Source organism: Octopus bimaculoides, chromosome 20 (assembly GCF_046866305.1).
Source record: "Octopus bimaculoides isolate indiv1 chromosome 20, ASM4686630v1, whole genome shotgun sequence".
NCBI classification, from domain to species: Eukaryota; Metazoa; Mollusca; class Cephalopoda; order Octopoda; family Octopodidae; genus Octopus; species Octopus bimaculoides.
The window spans coordinates 38,992,401-39,003,374 of NC_142947.1; the positions used below are offsets into that span (position 1 = coordinate 38,992,401).

The following is a 10,974-nucleotide window of genomic DNA, read 5'->3' on the forward strand; positions in this document are numbered from 1 at the left end:
GAATTATCTAATTGTGTAATTAGTCATCGTACCTTCCAAGTGTGTTGGCACTCCGTCGCTTACGACGTCGAGGGTTCCAGTTGATCCGATCAACGGAACAGCCTGCTCGTGAAATTAACGAGCAAGCGGCTGAGCTCTCCACAGACACGTGTACCCTTAACGTAGTTCTCGGGGATATTCAGCGTGACACAGAGTGTGACAAGGCTGAGCCTTTGAATTACAAGCACAACAGACACAGGAAGTAAGAGTAAGAGAAAGTTGTGGTGAAAGAGTACAGCAGGGTTCACCACCATCCCCTGCTGGAGCCTCGTGGAGCTTTTAGGTGTTTTCGCTCAATAAACACTCACAACACCCGGTCTGGGAATCGAAACCGCGATCCTATGACCACGAGTCCGTTGCCCTAACCACTGGGCCATTGCGTCTCCACTACCTTCCAAGTATATTCATGGATATTTCGTACATTTAGTTTCTGTGATTCAGACTGACAGTTTTTTTCAACCGTAACGATGCGGCTATACCTTTTCCCTTCCTCTACCCCTTTTATTATTTTGGCGAGAGATTTATTTCCCCCTTTTTATTGTTCTTGTTTTTACTTTTTGCGGGAGTGGAGTTCATGTAAAGCCTGAAATATTTGTTAGGCTTCGTAGATTGACAGACAAATTAGCTTAAAGCATTTAGATACGACACCATGATAAGTTGAAGGTTAACTTTTTCATGAAACAGCTTGATTTTATACGAGTGTGATCGATAGTACAGAAATGACGTAGGCAAGACATTGATGTCCATCTAACCAAAGGTAATTACAGACAGATAAGAATAATTTTTTTAATTACAAGCGTTAGAAGCTATAAAACTGACAAGGCTTTCGTTAGCTAGCAATATTGAATTCAACATTTCTTGTGAGACATATTCTATAGCTTAGTCTATTTTTAGTTTAACTCCACTGTAATCCACATATTCATACACTACTGCATGTCAGCTGATGTAGTTTCTGAATGTCTAATAAGAATGTGTATAGTCTTTTCGTTTGTCTTTTATTTATTTTTTTAATTTTAGGAAATGAAACAAGATATCAAAGCAATTATAACACGACCAATACTTCACGCGAGAAGCACGCATAGCATGAGATCGTAGACTGAGATTACTAAGAAATAACGTGACATTCATGTGATCTTCATCAGCCTATCATTTGTTGCCGTTACAATGACAGAAGTAATGGCTTTTCTTTAGACAAGAATATACTGAGAAATCTCGATTAATCAAACAACACACATGTTGCAATGGTGTCTGGTTTTCTTTGTGCGTAAGATAATTTTCATTGTAGTCAGGACGAAGATGAAAACACATGTACACTAACATACACATATATACACTAACGTATACACACATATATATATATATATACAGTGTGTGTAGCTACATACTCAAAGGAACAAGCTTCTCATAAGAGAATTTACAGTTGTATGCATTCGCCTATAAATGCAAACATGAATATTCCAGCAGCGTTTATGCTGCACACATACTTGCAATATATAAGATTGTTAGGGGTAAAAGATACATGGAAACAATTAAACAAACGAATAAAATTCTGGTGTATGTATGTGTGTGTGTGCATGAATATGAATGTATCAATATGTGTGTGAGTATGTATGTATCCATGTATGTATATATATATGGGAGAATATACAAAAAATAACAACAGACGAGGACAGGTGGTGTAAATAACAAAAGTATATATTAGTATGTATATATATATATATATATGTGTGTGTGTGTGTGTGTGTGTGTGTGTGTGTATACATATATATGTTTATAATATGTATGCACATATATATGTATGTATATACATATATATATACATATATATATGCATATATATATATATATATATATATATATATATATATATATATATATATATATATGGATGTATTTATTCTTTTATTCGTTTATACGTTTCAGCCAAAAGACTGTGGCCATACTGAAGCATATATATATATATATATATATATATATATATATATATATGTGTGTGTGTGTGTGTGTGTGTGTGTGTGTGTGTGTGTGTGTGTGTGTGTGTGTGTGTGTGTGTGTGTGTGTGTGTGTGTGTGTGTGTATGTGTACATGAGTACATGTGTGTCTTTGTGTGCGTATTAGAGATAGATAGATAGATAGATAGATAGATAGATAGATAGATAGATAGATAGATAGACAGATAGAGAGAGAAAGAGAGAGAGAGAGAGAGAAATCCAGTTTGATTATGCATATGTGTGTGCATGAGTGTGTTGTGGGTATATGCGCATGTGTGTGCCTTAGGGCGAGTGTGTATGTGTGCGTGCATGTACAAATATATACATACACAGTTGTAAGGCTACGTTTCAGATAGATAGGTAGAGTGAAAGATAGAATACAGGTGGGCAAATAGCAAATGTACAAGGAAGACATGACGGGGAAGGTTAGCATTTAGCTGAACAGCGGCAAGCGGGAAGCTCGATAGATGGAACTCAGATAAGAATGCATATTACGAAATGTATACATACATGTGTGTGTATATACACGTGCGTGCGATAAGTATGTATATATGCATGTATGTATACTATCTTTGTATACTATGTATGTATGTGTGTGTGTATGTATGTATGGCATGTATGGTATGTACGTATACGAAGGCGCAAAGAATGTGAAACTGAAAGCTAACATTCATACATGTGTGCCAACATATGTGGATACAAGTGTATGTTGTGAGTGTGTGTGCATGTACATGTGTGTGCATGTACATGTGTGTGTGTGTGTATTTAACTACATACGCTGTTACATAAAATCGGCATAACGAGCTATAAGTATCCCACACAATCTAGCAGCAAAGCGAGTCAGATATTTAAACACTCGTGTTTCATGTTTAAAGACATCTCTCCATAGTTGATAGCTCTCGTAGAAATTAAGCTAGGGGAAAAGATAAGACCAGGAGTGTTGTGAAATTCATGCTTTTCCAAAGCGTATCATCTGACAGGTTCTGCTTCCTACCACTGCAGCAGTTGCTCTAATAAACTGATTGCGCTTGACTGCGTACAGACAGAATGACCATATATATATAACCATATATATGTTGTTGGCACGCCGTCGCTTACGACGTCGAGGGTTCCAGTTGATCCGATCAACGAAACAGCCTGCTCGTGAAATTAACGTGCAAGTGGTTGAGCACTCCACAGACATGTGTACCCTTAACGTAGTTCTCGGGGAGATTCAGCGTGACACAATGTGACAAGGCTGGCCCTTTGAATTACAGGCACAACAGAAACAGGAAGAAAGAGCGAGAGAAAGTTGTGGTGGAAGAGTACAGCAGGGTTCGCCACCAACCCCTGCCGGAGCCTCGTGGAGCTTTTAGGTGTTTTCGCTCAATAAACACTCACAACGCCCAGTCTGGGAATCGAAATCGCGATCCTATGACCGCGAGTCCGCTTCCCTAACCACTGGGCCGTTGCGCCTCCACGACCATATATATATATATGACCATATATATGACCATATATATATGACCATATATATATGACCATATATATATGACCATATATATATGACCATATATATATGACCATGTATATATGACCATATATATATATGGTTGAGAAGCAAATTTCTCACCACACAGCCATGAGCCTGCATCTATGAAATTTGTTTTGCATATTTTTTTCACGGATAACGAACAATGTTTCCTGGATACAGATCTTAATCTGTTTTTATTTATATCAAGATGATTTCACTTTAATAATGTTCAAAGACTCAAGGTTTTCATTTATGACGTCATGGAAGTTTTTTTAATTTTTTAATTTTTTATTCGTACTGGGAACGCCTATCAAGAAAACTAATTCATCATAGAGAAAAAAAAAAATCATTTTTGGAAATCTGAAGTCATCAACACTGATAAACATGACTAACTCAGCCTCAGATGATATTTAATAATACTTCTATACTGTAAAAATGTTCCCCTTTTCAGCACTTCTGTGTTAGATGTAAATAACGTTCAACGTATGTATGTATGTGTGTATGTATGTATGTATGTATGTATGTATGTATGTATGTATGTGTATCTGTACATACAGACAAACATAAACACATACTCACATATGTGTGTGTATTAAACAAAAATGAGCTAAACATTACGTGTCATATGTCTTATATATCACTCACACATACGTATATATATATATATATACATACATACATAGATACATGCATGCATACATCCATACATGTATACATACAGACGTACGTACATACATACTTATATACATATATATGTTTGTTAAACAAGAATGAGCTAAACATTAGGCGTCATGTCTTATATATCACACACACACATACACACGTGTAAATATATATATATATAGATAGATAGATATATATATACATACATATATATATATATATATATATATATATATATATATATATATATATATATATATATATATATATATATATATATATATATATATATATATATATATATATATATATATATATATATATATACATAAATACATACATACATACACACACTAGGATGGAAAGATGTATGTATGTGTCTGTTTTAAGCACACCTGGTGGAATCTTTCTGGGATTTTGAAGTATCGTCAATATGGCGGCCATACTCTCTGGCGAATATAGCAAAGGTATAATGAGGTAAACATGAAGATTAATGGAAAGTTCAAGTGATCGAAACGCAATTAAAGCCGCCATAAAACCTCAAATTAATTAAATCCGTCCTCGGCAATAGGTCTGTTGAGTATGCAAAAGATCGTAGAATATTAATCCTGGTGCCTTGAATAAGTCTTATTTTCTTCAAATTTTTCTAGAGGATTGCTGCGACTCCAAAAGCAGTTAAAATTCGAGAGATAGAAACTGCGAAAGCAGTCTGTGTATACCTGTGTCTAAACATCTACATTTGTGTTTGGATCTATATTTGTGCGTGCGTGTGCGTGTGTACGTTCGCGTGTATATTATATACTTCAGTCAAGTCGGAATAAAGCGATATTGTTTGCCTTTATTTTTCTTATTCTTCCAGAGACTTATCAACGCTGTATGACGTCTAATATACGTCAGCATCTATTATTGCGAAGCCACAGAGTTGCATTGTCTATTCTTTGTTTTTTGTTTTGTTTTGTTTTTTTAATACCATATGTCAATTATAAAACAGAAATGACACTTAAAAAACAAAAGACTGCATCTGAAAGTTTATCAAATATTTAGTTTTCAATTTTGCATTCTATATTCGCTTGTATTTCCTCGCCAGTGCATTAATTCTTAAGCAATCTTGCTTTTTCACCAGGCAAATTTAATGACGGCCACCTTCAAATCTGTAAATTTTACTGGTAATGATATAAACCTATAATCTTTCTGTTGTTATATCAATTATAAAGTTATTAATAGCATAAACACTCAGTAAATATAATAGACTGTAAATACAAGACAAAGCTAACCAAGCCTTTTCTAATAACAAGAAATATTCTTTTTACTCTATGCAGAAGGCCCGAAATTTTTGGGGTGGGGGCCATTTGATTAGATCGAACCCAGTACGCAACTGTTACTTAATTAATCGCGCCCCGAAAGGATGAAAAGCAAAGTCGAAACTGTCTTGAAGAGTTGCAGAAGATACAGAAGTCGTCTGGAGGCCGTGGTTGAAGCCATTGGCGACTTTTCGAATAAATTCACTTTTTAACATTTCAAGATATTTTTATGTAATTTTGGTAAATATATCCGTTAAAATGAGATTTCAGTATTACTTCCATTTTTGCGTTAATTTAGACGACAATTTATTCACCGCACCCTGTATGTATATATATATATATATATATATATATATATATATATATATATATATATATATATATATACACGATGGGCTTCCACACAGTTTCCGTCTACCATATTCACAAGGTATCGTTTGACTCGGGGCTATAGTAGTAAAAGAAGCTTTCCCATATTTCCGCGCAGTGGGACTGAACCCGAATCCTCGTGCTTCCAGAGCGAGCTTCTTAACCACACAGCCTTGCCTGTCTATGTTCAGGGTAATACCTAACATGACGACATAAAAAACATAGCATGCAATAACCTTCAATCACTGGTGTGTTTGACTTTATATCATGGTGTATACTTTCACTCATAGCCATGAGAATGCAACAGCTAGAGGAAGAGAAGGCTGCACCAGTACTCCACTGGTTTTCATTTCAGCTGAGAAAATCTAAAGAAAAGAGAAATGAAGGACCTAGCTGAAGCGCATGATAAGCAGTCCGATCCTAGAATCGGACCCACAACCTAGCGATCATAAGCCTACTACACTAATCACGATTCTATACTCCTGCATTAAACGAATATCAATATCTTGTGATATTGGTTTCAAATTTTGGTACAAGGCTAGCAATTTCGGAGGAGGGGATAAGTTGATTACATCGATCCCAGTACTCAATTGGTACTTACTTTATCAATCTCGAAAGGATAAAAGGCAAAATTGACCCAGGCATCATTTGAACTCAGAAGCATTTTGTCCGGTGTGGTAACGATTCTGCTAGCTTGCCTCCTTCACAATTTATTGTGATATTATTGTCACGTCTAAGACGATGAGCTGGCGGCATTTCGTCCGCCTCCACATTTAGAGTTCAAACGCCGATGCAGGTGACTTTGCCTTCCATCATTTCGGGAACGATGAAATACGTACCAGTTGAGCACCGGGGGGTCGAAGTAATCGACTAGCTCCCTCGTCCAAAATTTCGGTCCTTGCGTTTATAGAAAGGATATTATCATGTCTGTAAGGAAGGTATGATTGGTAACGCTCTGAACTGTAATAAATTTCGTTGACTGAAATCCGCCTGTTAGTTTCGATATTGTTGTTGTCGGAAATATTTACTATGTTCAGTTCAGTCGACAACAACTGCACCTAAACATCATTTCGGTACAAATTAGAACAAATTACATTATGCGATAGATATTTATACAGAGTCAAGTGGTTAGTCAAACGGGATACACCAAACCTGATTAGCGTAGTAGTCGGCAGGAACAACAACCAGGTTTTTCGCTTAGTATTTAGAATAGGATTTTTTATTGTATTCAGCTTTTATTAAACTTTAGTTTCAACAACCTCTCACCTTATCGCAGTCGTACATGTTGAATTATAATATACAGTGCAACGTGTTGGATCTGCTTCAGATTTCTGATTTATTAAGCAATCACTAAAAGATTACAGTAACAGCTGGTCTACGGATATAACCAAATCACAGATATGTAAACCAACTGCTAATATATAATATTTTCTTTTCTATACTAGGAACACGGCCCGAAATTTTGGTGGGAGGGGACCAGTCGATTAGATCGACCCCAGTACGCTACTGGTACTTAATTTATCGACCCTGAAAGGATGAAAGGCGGAATTTGAACTCAGAACGTAAAGACGGACGAAATACCACTAAGCATTTCGCCCGATGTTCACCGCCTTTAACTGTTAATATATAATGTAAATTATATAATATAACTGCTCCTAAACATTATCTATGTACAAATTAGTACAAATTATAACATTATAATATTAGCAGTTATATATATATATATAATTACATATAATGCTAGGGCAGTGAGCTAGCAGAATCGTTAGCACGCTGGACTGAATGCTTAGCGGTGTTTTGTCTGCTGTTACGTTTTGAGTTCAAACTCCGCCGAGGTCGATTTTGCTTTTCATCCTTTCGGGGTCGATTAAATACGTACCACTTATGCACTGGGGTCGATGTAATCGACTTAAACCCTTTGTCTGTTCTTGTGTGTCTCCTCTATGTTTATCCCCACCGTGGGCAATAAAGAAATAAATATATCATGTAAATGACTTTAGACATTATAAGCAGCATTATGAGGTGGATGGGGGAACAACGTTTAGGTTCTAGGTCAATTCGTGAATATATATTACTGTTTTCTGCTTATAACCACTAATATCGTAATTGAAATCTGTTATTGCTTGTTATGTTTCTAAGACCAAACGATGTAACTTCAACAAATCTGTTACAATGTTTTATTAATATTCTCATTGGTTCTCTAATGATTACACCAACACTGTTCATTTTCAAGGTTCTGATGGTGCTGACATATTTTTCAAGAATTTCCACAGTCATCTCCATGGGATTATGTACCTCACTTTACAACCATTTTGGCTCACGGCTCCGTCCCGCTGCGCGGTTACCCCCAGCAAGTGTCTTCTGCTAAAGTCCCAGGTCGGTCAATACCTTGTGAGGAAATTTGGTCGACAGAAACTGAAAGAAGCCCGTCGTATATATATGTGTGTGTGTGTGTGTGTGTGTGTGTGTGTGTGTGTGTGTGCGTGCGTGTATGCATGCATGGATGATGGATAGATAGATAGATAGATAGATAGATAGATAGATAGATAGAAACGTTAGGTATGCTTGTCATTGTGTTTGCGTTTATCCACCTATCACGGCTTGACAACTGGTGTTGGTTTGTTTACATCACGTAGTTTAGCGGTTCGACAAAAGCGACAGGAAGAATAAATGCTAGACATAAAATATAATTACTGGAGTCAATTTGTTCGACTAAACCCTTCAAGCCAATGCTGCGATATGGCCGCAGTCCAGTGACTCAGGAGTGACTCTGTGGTAAGTAGCTTGCTTACCAACCACATGCTTCCGGGTTCAGTCCCACTGCGTGGCGCCTTGGGCAAGTGTCTTCTAACATAGCCTCGAGCCGACCAAATCTTTGTGAGTGGATTTGGTAGGCGGAAACTGAAAGAAACTCGTCGTATATATATATATATATATATATATATATATATATATATATATATATATATATATATATATATATATATATATATATGATTGACCGTTGACTGAACACTATTCAATTTTTTTTCTCCGTGTTTTTCTCCTTGTCTCCGTATTCTTTCTGTTGAAGAGCGTAGCTCGAAACGTCAAAGACTTTCCGTATTCCCGAGCGTCATACTAATATATACTTTTGTTATTTACACCACCTGTCCTCGTCTGTTGTTATTTTTTGTATATTCTCCCATATATATATATATGCTTGTGTATCTGGGGTTTTTCCCCACCATTGCTTGACAACCGATGTTGTGTTTACGTCCCCGTAACCTAGCAGTTACGACAGAATAGAGACCGATAGAATAAGTACTAGGCTTACAAAAGAATAAGTCCTGGGGTGTCGATTTGCTCGACTAAAGGTAGTGCTCCAGCATGGCCGTAGCCAAATGACTGAAACAAGTAAAAGAATAACAGAAAAGAAGGGAATATAAGATGAAAGATATCAATCAGTTCGAGAGAAATTATGGCACCATGTTACATGAATCACGTGCTTAAAGATTAATCTGTTTGTTATAAGCTTTAAAGAGAGAACTAGATCGTAAAGATGTATCTACAAAGATTCCAGCATCAGATAGAGTCATTTCACATAAATATGTTTTATCTAAACATCGTGTTTTTCACACTACAAACTTCTGAACATTGTTTCAGAAAACAATTTGAAACCGCCTTGGCGGTCGATATAACTAGAACAAGTTGGTAAAACTGAGATTATCTAAGTTTTCGGATCGCCGATCAACGTGCTGATAAGGTAACCGACAACCAGCGAATAGATCAACGGTTTATACATTGCCATCGGTGGTTCATATATGTACCGTTGGTGAGTCATCATACAAAAAAAAATCGGTAACTGTTAACTCTTTTAACCAACGCTTTCAACTCTAAAATTGCCCAGTTTTCCTCAACCAAATTCCCTCACAAGGTATTTGTAGGTCCGGGGCTATATAAGAAAAGTGCCATAAAATTTGAGTTGTTGCTCTCAGTTCCTGTTCAAAGTATTGGAATAATTTCTGAGAATTCGGTGTTTTTGGAATTTGATAGAAATTTTAAGTGAATAAACATAGGCGCAGGAGTGGCTGTGTGGTAACTAGCTTGCTTACCAACCACATGGTTCCGGGTTCAGTCCCACTGCATGGCACCTTGGGCAAGTGTCTTCTACTACAGTACGTGGGTCGACCAAAGCCTTGTGAGTGTATTTAGTAGACGGAGACTGAAAGAAGTCCATCGTGTGTGTGTGTTTGCTCTGCATCGCCGCTCGGCAACCGGTGCTGGTTTGTTTCCGTAACGTAGCGCTTCGGCTAAAAGCGGCCTATGGTACCAGGCATAAAAAGAAAAAAAAAAAGAAATAATTATAGTGGTCGAGTTGTTCAACCAAACCTTTTGAGGTCATGCCCCAGCATGGCCGCAGTCCAATGACTAAAACAAGTAAAAAAGAAAAAAGAGAAATTATTTGTTTAACCTATAGTAAAATTTAGGTTATGTTTTTACTTATCTAACGTATTTTTGGAGTAGAAATTGATATTTGGGAAAGAAATTAAATATGTCAACAGGCTGATTTTTTTTACTGCTAAAGAAAGTAAACAGCAAGGAAGTTAACGGTAGTGTGAGGTAGGCAGATAGTAGAATCTACAAAAATACCTTGTAATGAAATATATAAGCAGGTGCTTAGTGAGTCTGATTATCAACAGTTTGTTGTTGCTGTTATTGTTGTTGTTGTTGTTGTTGTTGTTGGTGGTGGTGGTGGTGGTGGTGGTGATGTGTTCTTTACCTGCTTCTTTTTTTCCCTCTTCTTTGTTTCTGGTTTGTTCGTTTGTTTGGTTGGTTGGTTGGGTTTTTTTTTTCTTCTTCTCCTTCGTTTCTTCTACTTCTTCATCGTCATCATCACCATCATTGTAATCTTTTTTTTTTGTTTGTTTCTGCTAACGTATTTCGAAAGATCAAACAAAGAAATCCACGCAGATTCCTTTTCTCCTTGTTTACAAGACGCTGGGGCCCTCGAAGCCAGATATATAACGACTTTGAGGAAATACTGCTAACATAAAGCAGAGAGAGAGAAAAACAACAAAAAGCAATGACAAAAACAAGAGAGAAAACTACTTATTAT

At 36.6% G+C, this 10,974-nt stretch overlaps 1 long non-coding RNA gene across 1 annotated transcript; it reads left to right on the plus strand.

The window, feature by feature from the left end:
- The first annotated feature begins 5,133 nt into the window (after positions 1-5,133).
- Positions 5,134-5,771, plus strand: LOC149131690 (uncharacterized). The gene is made up of 2 exons (XR_016237471.1): positions 5,134-5,372; positions 5,526-5,771. It is a non-coding gene; the product is annotated as an uncharacterized LOC149131690 (long non-coding RNA).
- The last annotated feature ends 5,203 nt before the right edge of the window (positions 5,772-10,974 follow it).